Source organism: Hordeum vulgare, chromosome 7H, assembly GCF_904849725.1.
Source record: "Hordeum vulgare subsp. vulgare chromosome 7H, MorexV3_pseudomolecules_assembly, whole genome shotgun sequence".
Lineage (NCBI taxonomy): Eukaryota > Viridiplantae > Streptophyta > Magnoliopsida > Poales > Poaceae > Hordeum > Hordeum vulgare.
Genome location: NC_058524.1, coordinates 578,546,910 through 578,565,602, shown reverse-complemented (window position 1 = coordinate 578,565,602; position 18,693 = coordinate 578,546,910). Strand labels below are relative to the sequence as shown.

The 18,693-nt window shown below is 49.9% G+C and overlaps 1 pseudogene; it reads right to left on the bottom strand.

The window, feature by feature from the left end:
• Window positions 1-14,196: 14,196 nt before the first annotated feature.
• Window positions 14,197-14,382, bottom strand: LOC123414329 (annotated as a pseudogene).
• Window positions 14,383-18,693: the final 4,311 nt, after the last annotated feature.

The following is an 18,693-nucleotide window of genomic DNA, read 5'->3' as shown; positions in this document are numbered from 1 at the left end:
ATACCTTATATAGTATTCTTAGGAAAATTATATCGAAAAAATCTTGGAAATGATCTTCCTCATTTTTTAAAACTGCAAGCCTTCTGTTAGAAACCAGTCTGGTGAGTGGATATATGCCAAGCAGGTGCATGGAACCTTTGTTTTCAACATCGGAGGCATGCTCAAGGTTTTTGTTTGTTTGTAATTTCACTAAATTTTATCTGTTTTAGCAGCCTTATTATTTATCTTTCTTATAGCAACCTCGACAATTGTAGATCATCTTGTTTGGTTTGGGGTTTGGTCGAATGGGACATACCCGCCCACGCTCCACAGAGACTGTTGGAACACGTCGCATGCCCGTTGGGTCCCTAGCTGACCGCACGACCGGCTCTCTTGGATCTCAACCAACTCATGCATATCACATACCACTAGCCACGGTTCCCATGCAGGGCCATGCCCATCGTGGCCGTTGTGGCCTCTTATCTCTCCCTCTATAACTGTATATAAGCACCCAAGAGGGATTGAATACATTAAGGCAATACGAGCTCATTCCTTCACTTGGTATCAGACTTCGATCCTCGCTTCCGCCATGAATCGTCTTCTCCGTCGCAGCCGCTCCGCCGACTTCGACAACACACCCAGCAACCCCCTCGCCCCTCTTCCCGTAGCTCGCACCCCTTCGACGGCCGTCCGCGGCAAGCAGGTCATTGCCGCCCCTCCGGCGGGTTCCTCTTCCGCCACTCTCGCCCGCGGCGCTCCTCTTCCCCGCACCGCTCTCTCCCAATTGCCTGCGACCACCCTCCGTACTGCCGGCAGCGAGCTCGTCCCACGCCTCACCCTCGGCGCCCCCTGCAACGCCGACGCTGACGCTGGCCCATCCGCCCTCGTCGGCCTCCCTGCCTCCATCGCCCATCACTTCCCCCGCAAGCTCGAGCTGGAGACCGGCAACTACTCCAAGTGGCGTCAACTCTTCTACTTCATCTGCTGCAAGCACAACATGCAACATCATCTCGACGTCGCCGCCGATCCCGCCGCCGCTTCCGCCGTCTGGCGCAATGACGACATCACTGTCGTTTTCTGGCTCTACGAGGTGATCCCCGAGGACCTCCAGGATGTGGTGATGTCGCCGGAGCACACGGCGCACGACGTCTGGCTTCAACTCCACCTGTTGTTCCGCGACAACCAGCCGGGGCGTGCCATCATTCTCGAGGCGGAGTTCCGCAACACCCTGCAAGGCGACCTCTCCATCGCCAAGTACAGCCGGCGGCTCAAGGCGCTGGCCGACGCGCTCCGCGATGCCGACGCCCCCATCTCCGACCAAGCGCTCACCCTCCAGCTCATCCGCGGTCTCAGCTGCCGTTTCCACGTCATGGCAACCCTCCTAACGATCCAGCACCCCTTCCCCACGTTCATCCAGGCCCGCTCTCGTCTGCTCATGGAGGAGTTGTCCGCCAACGAACGTGAACGCATGGATGGCCACACCGGCGGCTCAGGCGGCTCGCCCTCCACTGCGTTCACCGTTGGCCGTGCGTCCGACCCCGCCGTTGCTCCCAACACCGACAAGAGCAAGGGGGGCGCGTCCTCCCCTCCTGGCGACAAAAGCTCGCGCGGGAGAGGCCGTGGGTGCGGCCGCGGGCGCGGCTCCCCTTCGGGCAACCCCACGGCAGGCGACCGCGGTGCTCTGACACCTGCCTCGACAGACGCTCGTCCCTGGCTGGGCTACTTCGCCCCTTGGGATGCCCCCTTCCTGTTGGGAAACGTCGCATGGGAAACAAAAAATTTCCTACGCGCACAAAGACCTATCATGGTGATGTCCATCTACGAGAGGGGATTTCCGATCTACGTACCCTCGTAGATCGCACAGCAGAAGCGTTAGTGAACGCGGTTGATGTAGTGGAACGTCATCACGTCCCTCGATCCGCCCCGCGAACCGTCCCACGAACCGTCCCGCGATCCATCCCACGATCTAGTGCCGAACGGACGGCACCTCCGCGTTCAGCACACGTACAGCTCGACGATGATCTCGGCCTTCTTGATCCAGCAAGAGAGACGGAGAGGTAGATGAGTTCTCCGGCAGCGCGACGGCGCTCCGGAAGTTGGTGGTGATCTAATCTCAGCAGGGCTCCGCCCGAGCTCCGCAGAAACGTGATCTAGAGGAAAAACCGTGGAGGTATGTGGTCGGGCTGCCGTGGCAAAAGTTGTCTCAAATCAGCCCTAAAACCTCCGTATATATAGGGGGAAGAGGGGGAGCCTTGCCTTGGGGTCCAAGGACCCCCAAGGGGTTCGGCCGAGCCAAGAGGGGGAGTCCTCCCCTTCCAAACCGAATCCAACTAGGTTTGGAAGGAGGAGTCCTTCCCCCTTTTTCCCACCTCCTCTTTTTTTTCTCTTTGATTTTCTTCCTATGGCGCATAGGGCCTTCTTGGGCTGTCCCACCAGCCCACTAAGGGCTGGTGCGCCACCCCCAAGGCCTATGGGCTTCCCCGGGGTGGGTTGCCCCCCCCGGTGAATACCCGGAACCCATTCGTCATTCCCAGTACATTCCCGGTAACTCTGAAAACCTTCCGGTAATCAAATGAGGTCATCCTATATACCAATCTTCGTTCCCGGACCATTCCGGAAACCCTCGTGACGTCCGTGATCTCATCCGGGACTCCGAACAACATTCGGTAACCAACCATATAACTCAAATACGCATAAAACAATGTCGAACCTTAAGTGTGCAGACCTTGCGGGTTCGAGAACTATGTAGACATGACCCGAGTGACTCCTCGGTCAATATCCAATAGCGGGACCTAGATGCCCATATTGGATCCTACATATTCTACGAAGATCTTATCGTTTGAACCTTAGTGCCAAGGATTCATATAATCCCGTATGTCATTCCCTTTGTCCTTCGGTATGTTACTTGCCCGAGATTCGATCGTCAGTATCCGCATACCTATTTCAATCTCGTTTACCGGCAAGTCTCTTTACTCGTTCCATAATACAAGATCCCGCAACTTACACTAAGTCACATTGCTTGCAAGGCTTGTGTGTGATGTTGTATTACCGAGTGGGCCCCGAGATACCTCTCCGTCACACGGAGTGACAAATCCCAGTCTCGATCCATACTAACTCAACTAACACCTTCGGAGATACCTGTAGAGCATCTTTATAGGCACCCAGTTACGTTGCGACATTTGATACACACAAAGCATTCCTCCGGTGTCAGTGAGTTATATGATCTCATGGTCATAGGAACAAATACTTGACACGCAGAAAACAGTAGCAACAAAATGACACGATCAACATGCTACGTCTATTAGTTTGGGTCTAGTCCATCACGTGATTCTCCTAATGACGTGATCCAGTTATCAAGCAACAACACCTTGTTCATAATCAGAAGACCCTGACTATCTTTGATCAACTGGCTAGCCAACTAGAGTCTTGCTAGGGACGGTGTTTTGTCTATGTATCCACACATGTATATAAGTCTTCATTCAATACAATTATAGCATGGATAATAAACGATTATCATGAACTAAGAAATATAATAATAACTAATTTATTATTGCCTCTAGGGCATATTTCCAACAGTCTCCCACTTGCACTAGAGTCAATAATCTAGTTCACATCACCATGTGATTCCAACGAATCCAACACCCATATATTTATGGGGTCTGATCACGTCTTGCTCGTGAGAGAGGTTTTAGTCAATGGTTCTGAAACTTTCAGGTCCGTGTGTTCTTTACAAATCTTTATGTCATCTTATAGATGCTGCTACTATGTGCTATTCGGAAATACTCCAAATATCTACTCTACTATACGAACCAATTTCACTACTCATAGTTATTCGGATTAGTGTCAAAGCTTGCATCGACGTAACCCTTTACGATGAACTCTTTAACCACCTCCATAATCGAGAAAATTTCCTTAGTCTATCAGTTACTAAGGATAAATTTTGACCGCTGCTAGTGATTCAATCATGGATCACTCTCTGTACCTCTCAACAGAGTGCAAGGCACACATCAGGTGCGGTACTCAGCATGGCATACTTTAGAGTCTACGGCTAAGGCATAGAAGACGACCTTCGTCGATTCTCTTTATTCTGCCGTGGTCGGGTTTTGAGTTTTACTCAAATTCACACCTCACAACGCAACCAAGAACTCCTTCTTTGCTGATCTATTTTGAACTCCTTCAAAACTTGTCAAGGCATGCATTTTGTTGAAACTTCTATTAAGCGTTTTGATCTATCTCCATAGATCTTGATGCTCAATGTTCAAGTAGCTCAATCCAGGTATTCCTTTGAAAACTCCTTTCAAACAACCTTGTATGCTTTACAGAAATTCTACATTACTTCTGATCCACAATATGTCAACCACATATACTTATCAGAAATTCTATAGTGCTCCCACTCACTTCTTTGGAAATACAAGTTTCTCATAAACCTTGTACAAACCCAAAATCTTTGATCACCTCATCAAAGTGTATATTCCAACTCCGAGATGCTTGCACCAGTCCATTGAAGGATCACCGGAGCTTGCATACTTGTTAGTATCTTTAGGATCGACAAAACCTTCTGGTTGTATCACATACAATGTTTGCTCAAGGAAACCGTTGAGGAAACAATGTTTTGACATCCTATGTGCAATATTTCATAAATAATGCAGCAACTACTAACATAATTCCAACAGACTTTTAGCATCGCTACGAGTGAGAAAGTCTCACCATAGTCAACTGTTTGATCTTGTCAGAAACATATTTGCGACAAGTCGAGCTTTTCTTAATAGTTACTTATCACCATCGTCGTCTGTCTTCCTTACAAAGATCCATCTTTAGTCAATAGTCTTACTACCATCAAGTAGTTCCTCCAAAGTCTACACTTTGTTTTATATATGGATCCTCTCTCGGATTTCATGGCCTCAAGCCATTTGTCGGAATCCAGGCCCACCATTGAATCTCCATAACTCGTAGGTTCACTGTTGCTCAACAACATGACCTCCAAGACAGGGTTACCGTACCACTCTGCAGTAGTACGCGACCTTGTGAACCTACGAGGTTTGTAGTAACTTGATCCGATGCTCGATGATCACCCTCATCAGCTTTCACTTCAATTGGTGTAGGCGCCACAGGAACAACTTCCTGCGCCCTGCTACACACTGGTCAAAGTGACGGTTCAATAACCTCATCAAGTTCTACCACCCTCCCACTCAATTCTTTCGAGAGAAACCTTTCCTCGAGAAAGGATTCGTTTCTAGAAACAAACACTTTGCTTTCGGATCTGAGATAGGAGATGTACCCAACTGTTTTGGATATCCTATGAAGATGCATTTATACGCTTTGGGTTCGAGCTTATCAGACTGAAACTTTTTCACATAAGTGTCGAAGCCCCAAACTTTCAAGAAACGACAGTTTAGATTTCTCTAAACCTCAGTATATACTGTGTCATCTCAACGGAAATACGCGGTGCCCTATTTTAAAGTGAATGCGGTTGTCTCTAATGCATAACCCATAAACGATAGTGGTATTTCGATAAGAGACATCATAGTATGCACCATACCAAATAGTGTGTGGCTATGACGTTCAGACACATCATCACACTATGATGTTCCAGGTGGCATGAACTGCGAAAAAATTTCCACATTGTCTTAACTGCATACCAAAACTCGTAACTCGGATATTCATTTCTATGATCATATCGTAGACAGTTTATCCTTTTGTTACGACGAACTTCACTCTGAAACAGAATTGAACTTTTCAATATTTCAGACTTGTGATTCATTAAGCAAATACTCTTGTATCTGCTCAAATCTTCATTGAAGTAAGAAGATAATGATATCCACTGCGTGCCTCAGCACCCATTGGACTACATACATCAAAATGTATCACTTCCAACAAGTTACTATCTTGTTTCATCTCAATGAAAAACAAGGCCTTGCTCATGTGGTATGATTTGCATGTCACTAGTGATTCAAAATCAAGTGAGTATAAAGATCCATCAGCATGGAGCCTCTTCATGCAATTTATACCAACATGACTCAAGCGGCAGTGCCACAAGTAAGTGGTACTATCATCATTACCTCGTGTCTTTTGGCACCAATAACATGAACATGTGTAACACTACGATCGAGATTCAATAAACCATTGAAGGTGATTATTCAAGCAAATAGAGTAACCATTATTCTCTTTAAATGAATAATCGTATTGCAATAAACACGATCCAATCATGTTCGTGCTTAATGCAAGCACCAAATAACAATTATTTAGGTTTAACACCAATCCCGATGGTAGAGTGAGCATGCGACGTTTTGATCATATCAATCTTGTAAACACTTCCAACACGTATCGTCACCTCGCCTTTAGCTACTCTCCGTTTATGCCGTAGCTATCATTTCGTGTTACTAATCACTTAGCAACCGAACCGGTATCCAATACCCTCATGCTACTAGGAGTACTAATAAAGTACACATCATGTATATCAAATATACTTCTTTCGACTTTTGCCAGCCTACTTATCTACCAAGTATCTAGAGTTGCTCCGCCTCAGTGACTGTTCCCCTCATTACAGAAGCACTTAGTCTCAGGTTTGGGTTTAATCTTGGGTCTCTTCATTAGTGCAACAACTGTTTTGCCGTTTCACGAAGTATCCCTTCTAGCCCTTGCCTTTCTCGAAACTTAGTGGTTTTACTAACCATCAACTATTGACGCTCCTTCTTGATTTCTACTTTCGCAGTGTCAAACATCGCGAATCACTCAAAGATCATTGTATCTATCCTTGATATGTTACAGTTCATCACGAAGCTCTCACGGCTTGGTGGCAGTGACTTTGGAGAACTATCACTATCTCATCTGGAAGATTAACCCCCACTTGATTCAAGCGATTGTCGTACTCAGACAATCTGAGCACACGCTCAACGATTGAGCTTTTCTCCTTTACTTTGTGGCAAAGAATCTTGTCGGAGGTCTCGTACCTCTTAACAAGGGCACGAGCATGAAATCACAATTTCATCTCTTTAGAACATCACTTATATTCCGTGACGTTTCAAAACGTCTTCGGCGCCTTGCTTCTAAGCCATTAAGTATTTTGCACTGAACTATCATGTAGTCATCAGAAACGTGTATGTCGGATGTTCACAGCATCCACAGACGACGCTCGAGGTGCAGCACACTGAGTGGTGCATTAAGGACGTAAGCCTTCTTCGCAGCAACGAGGACAATCCTCTTCAAAGTTTGCTACTATCAACTTTCAACTAAATTTTCTCTAGGAACTTATAAAAACAGTAGAGCTATAGCGCAAGCTACATCGTAATTCGTAAAGATCATTAGACTATGTTCATGACAATTAGTTCAATTAATCATATTACTTAAGAACTCCCACTCAAAAAGTACATCTCTCTAGTCATTTGAGTGGTACATGATCCAAATCCACTATCTCAAGTCCGATCATGACGTGAGTCGAGAATAGTTTCAGTGGTAAGCATCTCTATGCTAATCATATCAACTATACAATTCATGCTCGACCTTTCGGTCTCATGTGTTCCGAGGCCATGTCTGCACATGCTAGGCTCGTCAAGCTTAACCCGAGTGTTCCGCGTGTGCAACTGTTTTGCACCCGTTGTATGTGAACGTTGAGTCTATCACACCCGATCATCACGTGGTGTCTCGAAACGAAGAACTGTCGCAACGGTGCACAGTCGGGGAGAACACAATTTCGTCTTGAAATTTTAGTGAGAGATCACTTCATAATGCTACCGTCGTTCTAAGCAAGATAAGGTGCATAAAGGATTAACATCACATGCAATTCATAAGTGACATGATATGGCCATCATCATGTGCTTCTTGATCTCCATCACAAAACACCGGCACGATCTTCTTGTCACTCGCGTCACACCATGATCTCCATCAACGTGTCGCCATTGGGGTTGTCATGCTACTCATGCTATTACTACTAAAGCTACGTCCTAGCAATATAGTAAACGCATTTGCAAGCACAAACGTTAGTTTAAAGACAACCCTATGGCTCCTGCCGGTTGCCGTACCATCGACGTGCAAGTCGATATTAACTATTACAACATGATCATCTCATACATCCAATATATCACATCACATCGTTGGCCATATCACATCACAAGCATACCCTGCAAAAACAAGTTAGACGTCCTCTAATTGTTGTTGCATGTTTTACGTGGTGACCATGGGTATCTAGTAGGATCGCATCTTACTTACGCAAACACCACAACGGAGATATATGAATTGCTATTTAACCAAATCCAAGGACCACCTCGGTCAAATCTGATTCAACCAAAGTTGGAGAAACCGACACTCGTCGGTCATCTTTGAGCAATGGAGTTACTCGTAGCGATGAAACCAGTCTCTCGTAAGCATACGAGTAATGTCGGTCCTAGCCGCTTCGATCCAACAATACCGCGGAATCAAGAAAAGACTAAGGAGGGCAGCAAAACACACATCACCGCCCACAAAAACTTTTGTGTTCTACTCGAGAAGACATCTACGCATGAACCTAGCTCTGATACCACTGTTGGGGAACGTCGCATGGGAAACAAAAATTTTCCTACGCGCACAAAGACCTATCATGGTGATGTCCATCTACGAGAGGGGATTTCCGATCTACGTACCCTCGTAGATCGCACATCAGAAGCGTTAGTGAACGCGGTTGATGTAGTGGAACGTCCTCACGTCCCTCGATCCGCCCCGTGAACCGTCCCACGAACCGTCCCGCGATCCGTCCCACGATCTAGTGCTGAACGGACGGCACCTCCGCGTTCAACACACGTACAGCTCGACGATGATCTCGGCCTTCTTGATCCAGCAAGAGAGACGGAGAGGTAGATGAGTTCTCCGGCAGCGTGACGGTGCTCCGGAGGTTGGTGGTAATCTAATCTCAGCAGGGCTCCGCCCGAGCTCCGCAGAAACGCGATCTAGAGGAAAAACCGTGGAGGTATGTGGTCGGGCTGCCGTGGCAAAAGTTGTCTCAAATCAGCCCTAAAACCTCCGTATATATAGGGGGAAGAGGGGGAGCCTTGCCTTGGGGTCCAAGGACCCCCAAGGGGTTCGGCCGAGCCAAGGGGGGGAGTCCTCCCCTTCCAAACCGAATCCAACTAGGTTTGTAAGGAGGAGTCCTTCCCCCTTTTTCCCACCTCCTCTTTTTTTTTCTCTTTGATTTTCTTCCTATGGCGCATAGGGCCTTCTTGGGCTGTCCCACCAGCCCACTAAGGGCTGGTGCGCCACCCCAAGGCCTATGGGCTTCCCCGGGGTGGGTTGCCCCCCCCCCCCCGGTGAACACCCGGAACCCATTCGTCATTCCCGGTAACTCCGAAAACCTTCCGGTAATCAAATGAGGTCATCCTATATATCAATCTTCGTTTCCGGACCATTCCGGAAACCCTCGTGACGTCCGTGATCTCATCCGGGACTCCAAACAACATTCGGTAACCAACCATATAAGTCAAATACGCATAAAACAACGTCGGACCTTAAGTGTGCAGACCCTGCGGGTTCGAGAACTATGTAGACATGACCCGAGTGACTCCTCGGTCAATATCCAATAGCGGGACTTGGATGCCCATATTGGATCCTACATATTCTACGAAGATCTTATCGTTTGAACCTTAGTGCCAAGGATTCATATAATCCCGTATGTCATTCCCTTTGTCCTTCGGTATGTTACTTGCCCGAGATTCGATCGTCAGTATCCGCATACCTATTTCAATCTCGTTTACCGGAAAGTCTCTTTACTCGTTCCATAATACAAGATCCCGCAACTTACACTAAGTCACATTGCTTGCAAGGCTTGTGTGTGATGTTGTATTACCGAGTGGGCCCCAAGATACCTCTCCGTCACACGGAGTGACAAATCCCAGTCTCGATCCATACTAACTCAACTAACACCTTCGGAGATACCTGTAGAGCATCTTTATAGTCACCCAGTTACGTTGCGATGTTTGATACACACAAAGCATTCCTTCGGTGTCAGTGAGTTATATGATCTCATGGTCATAGGAACAAATACTTGACACGCAGAAAACAGTAGCAACAAAATGACACGATCAACATGCTACGTCTATTAGTTTGGGTCTAGTCCATCACGTGATTCTCCTAATGACGTGATCCAGTTATCAAGCAACAACACCTTGTTCATAACCAGAAGACCGTGACTATCTTTGATCAACTGGCTAGCCAACTAGAGGCTTGTTAGGGACAGTGTTTTGTCTATGTATCCACACATGTATATAAGTCTTCATTCAATACAATTATAGCATGGATAATAAACGATTATCATGAACTAAGAAATATAATAATAACTAATTTATTATTGCCTCTAGGGCATATTTCCAACACTTCCCTCCCCAGCCGCCCAGCCTCGCACGCCGTGGTCCGCCCCCAACGTGGCCGGCATCCTCGGGCCTCGCCCGCCCCCTCCGCATCACGCGTACACCACGGCGCCCCCGGCCGCTGGCGGGCCCTCTTGGGAGCAGTACCACAACCTCAATGCCGCGCTCCACAACCTGTCGCTCCAGCAGCAGCAGCACGCCGGCGCCCATGACTGGATCCTCGACACCGGTGCCTCGTCCCACGTCGCCGGTAAGACGTCCACCCTCACCTCATGTTCTTCCCCCCTAGCGCATCACTCCTCTGGCATCACCGTTGGGGATGGCTCCCGTCTTCCCATCACCGTTGTCGGTCGCACCAACTTGGGTTCCTTCACCCTCAGCGACATCCTCGTCTCCCCATCCATCATCCGCAACCTCATCTCCGTTCGTCATTTTACCATTAACAACTTCTGTTCCATTACATTTGACCCATATGGTTTCACTGTGAAGGACCTAGCGACCGGGTGCGTCATGATGAGGTCCACTAGCCACGGTGACCTGTACCCCTTCTTCGGCAACTCCGGCGTCCAACATGCACTCTCCGTCGTCGACACCCTGTGGCATCTTCGCCTCGGCCACCCGAGCAATAACTCCATCTCCATTTTAGCTAAAGATTTTCTTCCCTCATGTACTCCTGGCTGCGCCCCCGTAGCATTTGTAACTCATGCCAATTAGGCAAGCAGCCTCGACTGTCGTTTTCTTCCTCTACTTCTGTTACACCAGCACCATTTCAATTATTACATTGTGATCCATGGACCTCGCCCGTGTGTAGCTTCTCTGGTTTTCAATATTACCTCGTGGTACTTGATGATTTCTCTCACTACTCCTGGACCTTTCCCCTCCGGAACAAGTCCGACACCACAGACACAATCACACGCTTCTTCGCCTACGTCCAGACGCAGTTCCATGTCACCATCCAATGCATGCAATGCGATAACGGCGGCGAGTTCCTCACCACACCTCTTTGCTCGCTTTTCTCCCGCCATGGCGCCTCCTTCCGCATGTCTTGCCCCCACATGTCGCCCCAAAACGGCAAGGCCGAGCGCCTCATTCGCACGACGAATGACATCCTCCGTGTCTTGCTCATCCATGCTCGCCTCCCGGAACAGTTCTGGGTTGAGGCCCTCCATACGGCAACACATGTCCTCGACCGCCGCCCATCGTCTGCCATCGCGCATCAAACACCTCACTTTCGCCTGCTCGGCCGCCACCCTTCCTACGACCACCTTCGGGTCTTCGGTTGCCTATGTTTCCCTAACACCTACGCCACCAGCCCGCACAAGCTTCCGCCTCGCGCTGTTCGCTGCGTCTTCCTCGGGTATGCCCTCGAACACAAAGGCTACCATTGTCTAGATCTCGCCTCTCGCCGTGTCATCATCTCCCGGCACGTTGTATTCAACGAAACTGTATTTCCTTACTTCTCCGCTACATCACCAGCGGCTGCACCGCCTCCCCCCGCACGTAGCGCCCCGCCTCCTACACCCGCGCCTCGCTACCCACCCATGCAGCGCCATGCAGTTCCCAGCCAACCAACTCCCGCGGGTCCCATGCCCGCTGTTCAACCAACCCCCCCATCCCCGCGCCCACGCAGCGCACCTCCCCCGCGCCCCGTGGCTCGTCTCCAGCCGCTCCCGACACCCAGGCCGCTCACCCCAGCAGCGCCAACGCGCCTCCCCCTGGGTCTGTTCCTGTTGCCCCGCCAACCAACACCCACGCCATGCGCACGCGGGCCAAGTCTGGCATCTCCCTCCCCAAACAGATCGTCTCCATGCACACCACCATTCCTTCCATTAGCCCCATCCCATCCTCCTACCGCGTTGCTCTCCAAGACCCCAACTGGTACAACACCATGCTTGAGGAATATGATGCTCTAATGAGGAACGATACATGGTGTCTGGTGTCTCGTCCTGCAGGTGCTAACGTGGTGACCGGAAAATGGATCTTCCGCCATAAGTTCAACGCCGACGGCACGCTCGCTCGCTACAAGGCTCGGTGGGTTCTTCGCGGCTTCACGCAGCAAGCCGGCGTCGACTATGGCGAGACTTTTAGCCCCGTCGTCAAGCCGGCCACTGTTTGGACTGTGCTCAGCATCGCCGCCGGGCACTCCTGGCCCATTCACCAGCTGGACGTGAAGAACGCCTTCCTCCACGGGCCTCTTGCCGAGACAGTCTACAACCAGCAACCGACCGGCTTCGTCGACTCCGCCCACCCGTCGCGCGTGTGCCGCCTCAACCGCTCCCTGTACGGCCTCAAGCAGGCTCCGCGCGCCTGGTTCTCGCGCTTCACCACCTTCCTCCGCACGCTCGGCTTCACCGCGTCTCGCTCCGACTCGTCGTTGTTCATCCTCCGGCGTGGGCGTGACCTTGCCTACCTGCTGATGTACGTGGACAACATCATCCTCACCGCCAGCTCCGATGGGCTTCTTCAGCACATCATCGCCTCGCTGCATGCTGAGTTCTGCATGACGGACCTCGGTCTCCTGCACCACTTCCTCGGCATCAACGTCACCACCACCGACGCTGGGCTCTTCCTCTCCTAGGAACAGTATGCCCTCGAGATCCTCGATCGCGCCGGCATGCTCAACTGCAAGCCCATCTCCACGCCGGTCGACACGCTCTCCAAGCTCTCAACCGACGCTGGGCCGCTCTTCCACGACCCGACGCTCTACCGGAGTCTCGCCGGCGCGCTCCAGTACATCACGCTCACGCGCCCGGACTTGTCCTACGCGGTGCAGCAGTGCTGCCTCTTCATGCACGCGCCTCGCGACGCCCACTACCAGCTCGTCAAGCGCATCCTGCGCTACCTTCGCGGCACGGTGCACCTCGGTCTGCAACTCCATCGCTCCACTGCTTCGGATCTTGTTGCATACTCGGACGCTGATTGGGCCGGGTGCCCCGACACTCGACGATCTACCTCGGGGTACTGCGTCTTCCTCGGTCCCAACCTGCTCACCTGGTCCTCGAAGCGGCAGAACACGGTCTCCCGCTCCAGTGCCGAAGCCGAGTACCGCGCCGTCGCCAACGCCGTTGCCGAGTCCGCCTGGCTTCGTCAACTCCTCGGCGAGCTCCATCAGCCTCCTGCACGTGCAACCGTCGTCTACTGCGACAATGTGAGCGCTATGTACATGTCCAGCAACCCGGTGCAGCACCAACGCACGAAGCATGTGGAGATCGACCTCCATTTCGTCCGCGAGCGCGTGGCTCTTGGCGAAGTGCGTGTCCAGCACGTTCCTATGAGCTTCCAGTTCGCCGACATCTTCACCAAAGGGCTTCCGACCTCCCTCTTCAACGAGTTCCGCACCAGCCTCAACGTTCGAGCTCCCCACGTTGTGGCTGCGGGGGGATGTTGGAACACGTAGCATGCCCGTTGGGCCCCTAGCTGACCGCACGACCGGCTCTCTTGGATCTCAACCAACTCATGCATATCACATACCACTAGCCACGATTCCCATGCAGGGTCATGCCCATCGTGACCGTTGTGGCCTCTTATCTCTCCCTCTGTAACTGTATATAAGCACCCAAGAGGGATTGAATACATTAAGGCAATACGAGCTCATTCCTTCACTAAGACACCTGATTACTGACGGAAAACAAAACAGATAACGCTGTCGCTTACTCACTTACGGTGCTAACCGAATGCTTCACCTGAAACAAAGATTAAATTTCTAAGCATGCCATGTTCAACATCTTCTTTGCATACCGAATGCTTCACCTGAAACCGAGATCAAATTTCTAAGCATGTAAAGAAACTAAAAATTCTAAATTGATTTGGTTGGGGTGCGCCTGCCCAAACAGTAGGGCAACGCACTGGGCAACACCTGAGGGACCCAACAGCAAGCCACTGTGATGATCCCTCCCTCATTAAAAATAAATTTAATGACACCTGAGGAACCAAGCAGCAAGCCAGTGTGATGATCCCTCCCTCATTAAAAATAAATTTAATATCGTTGTGGGCACATGGCTCATATATCAGATATTAAACTAATAAAAATAGATACTACACTTGATCTTAGCCAAAAGGCCGAGAAAGGTATGAGTTGAACCGCTGCCCTGCGGCCCTCCAGTCTCCATTCCGCTGAGCGAGGTGGTACTACACGAGTTGCTCCTTGCTCTCCCCTCGCGCCTGCGGTGCTGAGTGCGGACGGTGTACTGCCACAGAGCTAGCCTCCTGCGTGGGCCGATTTTACCGAGGCCTGAGCAGCGCCTAGGCTGCTGGCTCGCCGTTCTCTTCTCAGTTCTCACAGGTTGTTTCGCTCCTTTCTCTGTTCCATATTCCAAGTGTGTTCTGACGCTTCACGACGCATGCATATGCATGGCCGAGGCGCTGCCGGCAACTCTTCTGCGCATTCTACATACAACTCTTCTGCATACTCTGCCGGCAACTCTTCTACATACAACTCTAGCAGGTTGTATGTAGCTCCGGTACGCACAAAACCATGACGTTGCAATGCAATCTTGTACTGTAATAGTGATATCTATCGGCATAGCCACGTACTGTACATATGAAGATGCCATCAAAGAATGAATATGGTAGTGCTAGTGTATACACGAGAGATCGAGCAGAGCTGTCGCTGTCTCTTCCGTCTATGAGTTTTCGTCTCCTTATACGTTCTGGTTATCATACGCCGGTTCTGGTTTATCTCTTTCTCTCGTGTTTAATCTATACCTACTAATAAATGAAGAAAATCATTTTCCACTCGCGCGTGCGGGCCCATGCAACGTTTTTCCCACCCGCGCGCTTCTCTGGTTAGTGGATGCAACATTTTTCGTCTAAATTTGTTGCAACCAGCGTCATTTTTGTTGCACGCATTTTTTACTATATTTTGTCCCAGTAAAAAAGCTGCATATACGTTTGGTTGCAACTCCAGTTCGTCAGATTTTTCGTTTACAATCGATGTTTTTTTACTTTTGCTACAACCGTGTTAATTTTTGCTACAATCGGCATCATGTTTTGCTGCAACCGTTCACTAAAAAAGTTGCATACACGTCACGTAAATATTTGTTACAACCGGCGTTTGACTTTTGTTACCACGTACCATCAGCTTTGTTTTTTTGCTACGATCGCGTAGATATTTTTTTGCTACAAATTTTGTTTTTTGTTGTAACCGTTGAAAAAATTGCTGCATAGCATCGAAATTTTGCTGCATAGGGAGAAAAATGTTGCATACAGATCCTGCGGCTCGCACGCGGCCGGTCGAAAGTTTGGGCCGACGCGCCGGCGCAGATCAGTCCTCATAAATGAAATAGGTATTCTTAGTCCGTCATGCTATTTTATAGAAAAATCCTTGATGTTTCTAACATTAAACCCGCAATACATATCAAATGTTTTTTTAAATACTCATATCTTCTGAACTGTAACTCCAAATTTAACAATTGATATATGAATTTTGATTAGAAAATATGTAGAATATGAATACGATATTATTTTACCTGTTAAATTTTTTAAAATATTATCTAGGATGCAATCTTAATCAATAGTGCATTACCGGTCTTTCTTTCATACCGGCATTATTGGATTGTGGATGAACATCTCAGCAAAACCAGGATTAGAGATGAAATTAAAGATCACTTGACCTTTTCTTTATACGTATTAAATCTACATTCAAACAGTATTTAAATATAAGACCCGTGAAATCTTGAACTGTGTTTTTGTAGGCTAAGACCTTGGTTTGCATGGTAGCTACAGATGCTCAAATTATAGATCATTTTTTGTTAATTAAGAGTGTGTGGTATTCTTTTTTCCGTTGCAACGCATGAGCCCTTTTGCTAGTGATGGAAAAAGATATTCTGGAGGGGGGGAGCAATCCCGAGTCACTCTCATTGCCACACCTCATCATCCTTTCCTAGCGTCGCTGGGCAATGCCACTGCGGCGTGACGACGATGGGAGTCATTTCCTACTCATGCTCGGGGCTAGAGCGATGTGGTCCAATCTCTTCGATGGGAACTCGGGCACGGTGCCTGCGTGGGCGTGTGCGGTGGCTCAAGGCAGCGAGGCGAGGTGACATAGAATGTACGCGCATATGCATTTGGGGGCGGGCAACAAGGATCTACCACATGAGGGCCGTATGTCGCAGGAGGGAACGTTGTTAGGTTGATCTCTCACCGCGTGGGCCCAATGGCCCACCGGACCTTGATCTATGCGCCCTGATCGAGGGCGTCCAACCCATTATGGTTGGTGGGCCCCTATGACCCGTGCTATAAAAAGGACGGTGGGGTGCCGGGACACGGACTACGAGATTCGCCATCGTCACACCCCTGCCTATAGACCTATCCGATTTAGGTTTAGCGCGATACCCACGGGAAGCTCCACCCGCGCTAGACCCTTCTTCTCTGTCACCGTCGTCGCTACCGCACCGATGGAGACCGACGGGAGCTCCGGTAGTTCGGGACAAGGTAAAGCCACGCGTTCTATCGGATCTATCTATGCCTAGTAGATCCATGTGTTCTATCAATGGTATCAGAGTCGCTAGGCAACAGATACGTTTCGGTCAAAGAAATGAAAAAGAAAGATTTTCCCCTCCCCGAAAGCACCGAAGATGGCCTCGGGCCTCGTCGGCAAAGAAGCATCACCGCAAGGCCGCGCTTGTTCCTCTCGATCCCCACACGCATCGGCAAGCCAAGGTGTGGGGAAGAAGAACCTACCTCTTCGAAGGCAAAGAACGGATCTAGATCCAGAAGAAAAACAAACAAAGAAATTGGATCAGATCCGAAAAAGCAAACAAAGAAAAACAAAAAAGGGGGAAGATGTAAAGGAAAACTATCAGCCCACAGAGGCAAGGGCACCACCACCGCGCCCTCGACGGTGGCGCGTTTACCTTGGAGGTGCTCGCGCGCGCCGGCAAGGGGACGGAGACGGCGTCGGTCGCGTCACGTCGCCGGTCCCTCTCAATACCATGGTGGTGTAAGGCAAAGGGAAAAGTGGAACCGCAACCGACCGCTCGACGGCGGCGCACCCACCGCGAGGCGTGTGCGCAGCCGGCGAGAGGCGGGCCACGGCTCCGGGGAGAGGAAAGCCGACGCGCGCGGCGCGGGACCTTCGGTCACTGCTGCCGATGGCCATCCCCAACGCCCTCCGGCGGGGCAACAAGCCACCGCGCTAGGGAGACAAGATGGGAAAGGGCAGCGGCGCGCTCCGCAAAAGAGCCGCCACGGCCGCGGGGCTTCTCGGCGGGGCATAAGGGCCACCGCGCGAGGGAGACGCTCGGCCATCGCGGGAGGTGCTCGACGAGAGGAACGAGAGAGAGCGACGGGCTGGGGGAAATGATTTAGGGTTTCCCCCTCCTGCCGACTCACCCGGTTTTGTTCCCAGCGAGGACCACGTGCAACCGTCGGATTCAATCCGACGGCCCCGGTCGACTCCGCTGCCAAACCCTAGGCTGGGCCAGACCGCATCAGGCCATTGGGCCAAAGGAGAGGCGAGGCCTTAGGGGCCAGCCCTGCTGGAAATATGCCCTAGAGGCAATAATAAAATGGTTATTATCATATTTCCTTGTTCATGATAATCGTCTATCGTTCATGCTATAATTGTATTAACAGGAAACACTAATACATGTGTGAATGAATAGATCACAATGTGTCCCTAGCAAGCCTCTAGTTAGCTAGCTCGTTAGTCAATAGATGATCATGATTTCCTGATCATGGACATTGGATGTCATTGATAACGGGATCACATCATTGGGAGAATGATGTGGTGGACAAGACCCAATCCTAAGCCTAGCACTAGATCGTATTGTTCGTATGCTAATGCTTTTCTAATGTCAAGTATCTTTTCCTTCGACCGTGAGATTGTGCAACTCCCGGATACCGTAGGAGTGCTTTGGGTGTATCAAACGTCACAACGTAACTGGGTGACTATAAAGGTGCACTGCGGGTACCTCCGAAAGTGTCTGTTGGGTTGGCACGAATCGAGATCGGGATTTGTCACTCCGTGTGACGGAGAGGTATCTCTGGGCCCACTCGGTAGAACATCATCATGAGCTCAATGTGACTAAGGAGTTAGTCACACGATGACGTGCTACGGAACGAGTAAAGAGACTTACCAGTAACGAGATTGAACAAGGTATAGGTATACCGACGATCGAATCTCGGGCAAGTTCTATACCGACAGACAAAGGGAATCGTATACGGGATTGATTGAATCCTTGACATCGTGGTTCATCCGATGAGATCATCGTGGAGCTAGTGGGAGCCACCATGGGTATCCAGACCCCGCTGATGGTTATTGGCCAGAGAGGTGTCTCGGTCATGTCTGCCTGTCTCCCGAACCCGTAGGGTCTACACACTTAAGGTTCGATGACGCTAGGGTTATAGGGAATTGTTATACGAGATTACCGAAAGTTGTTCG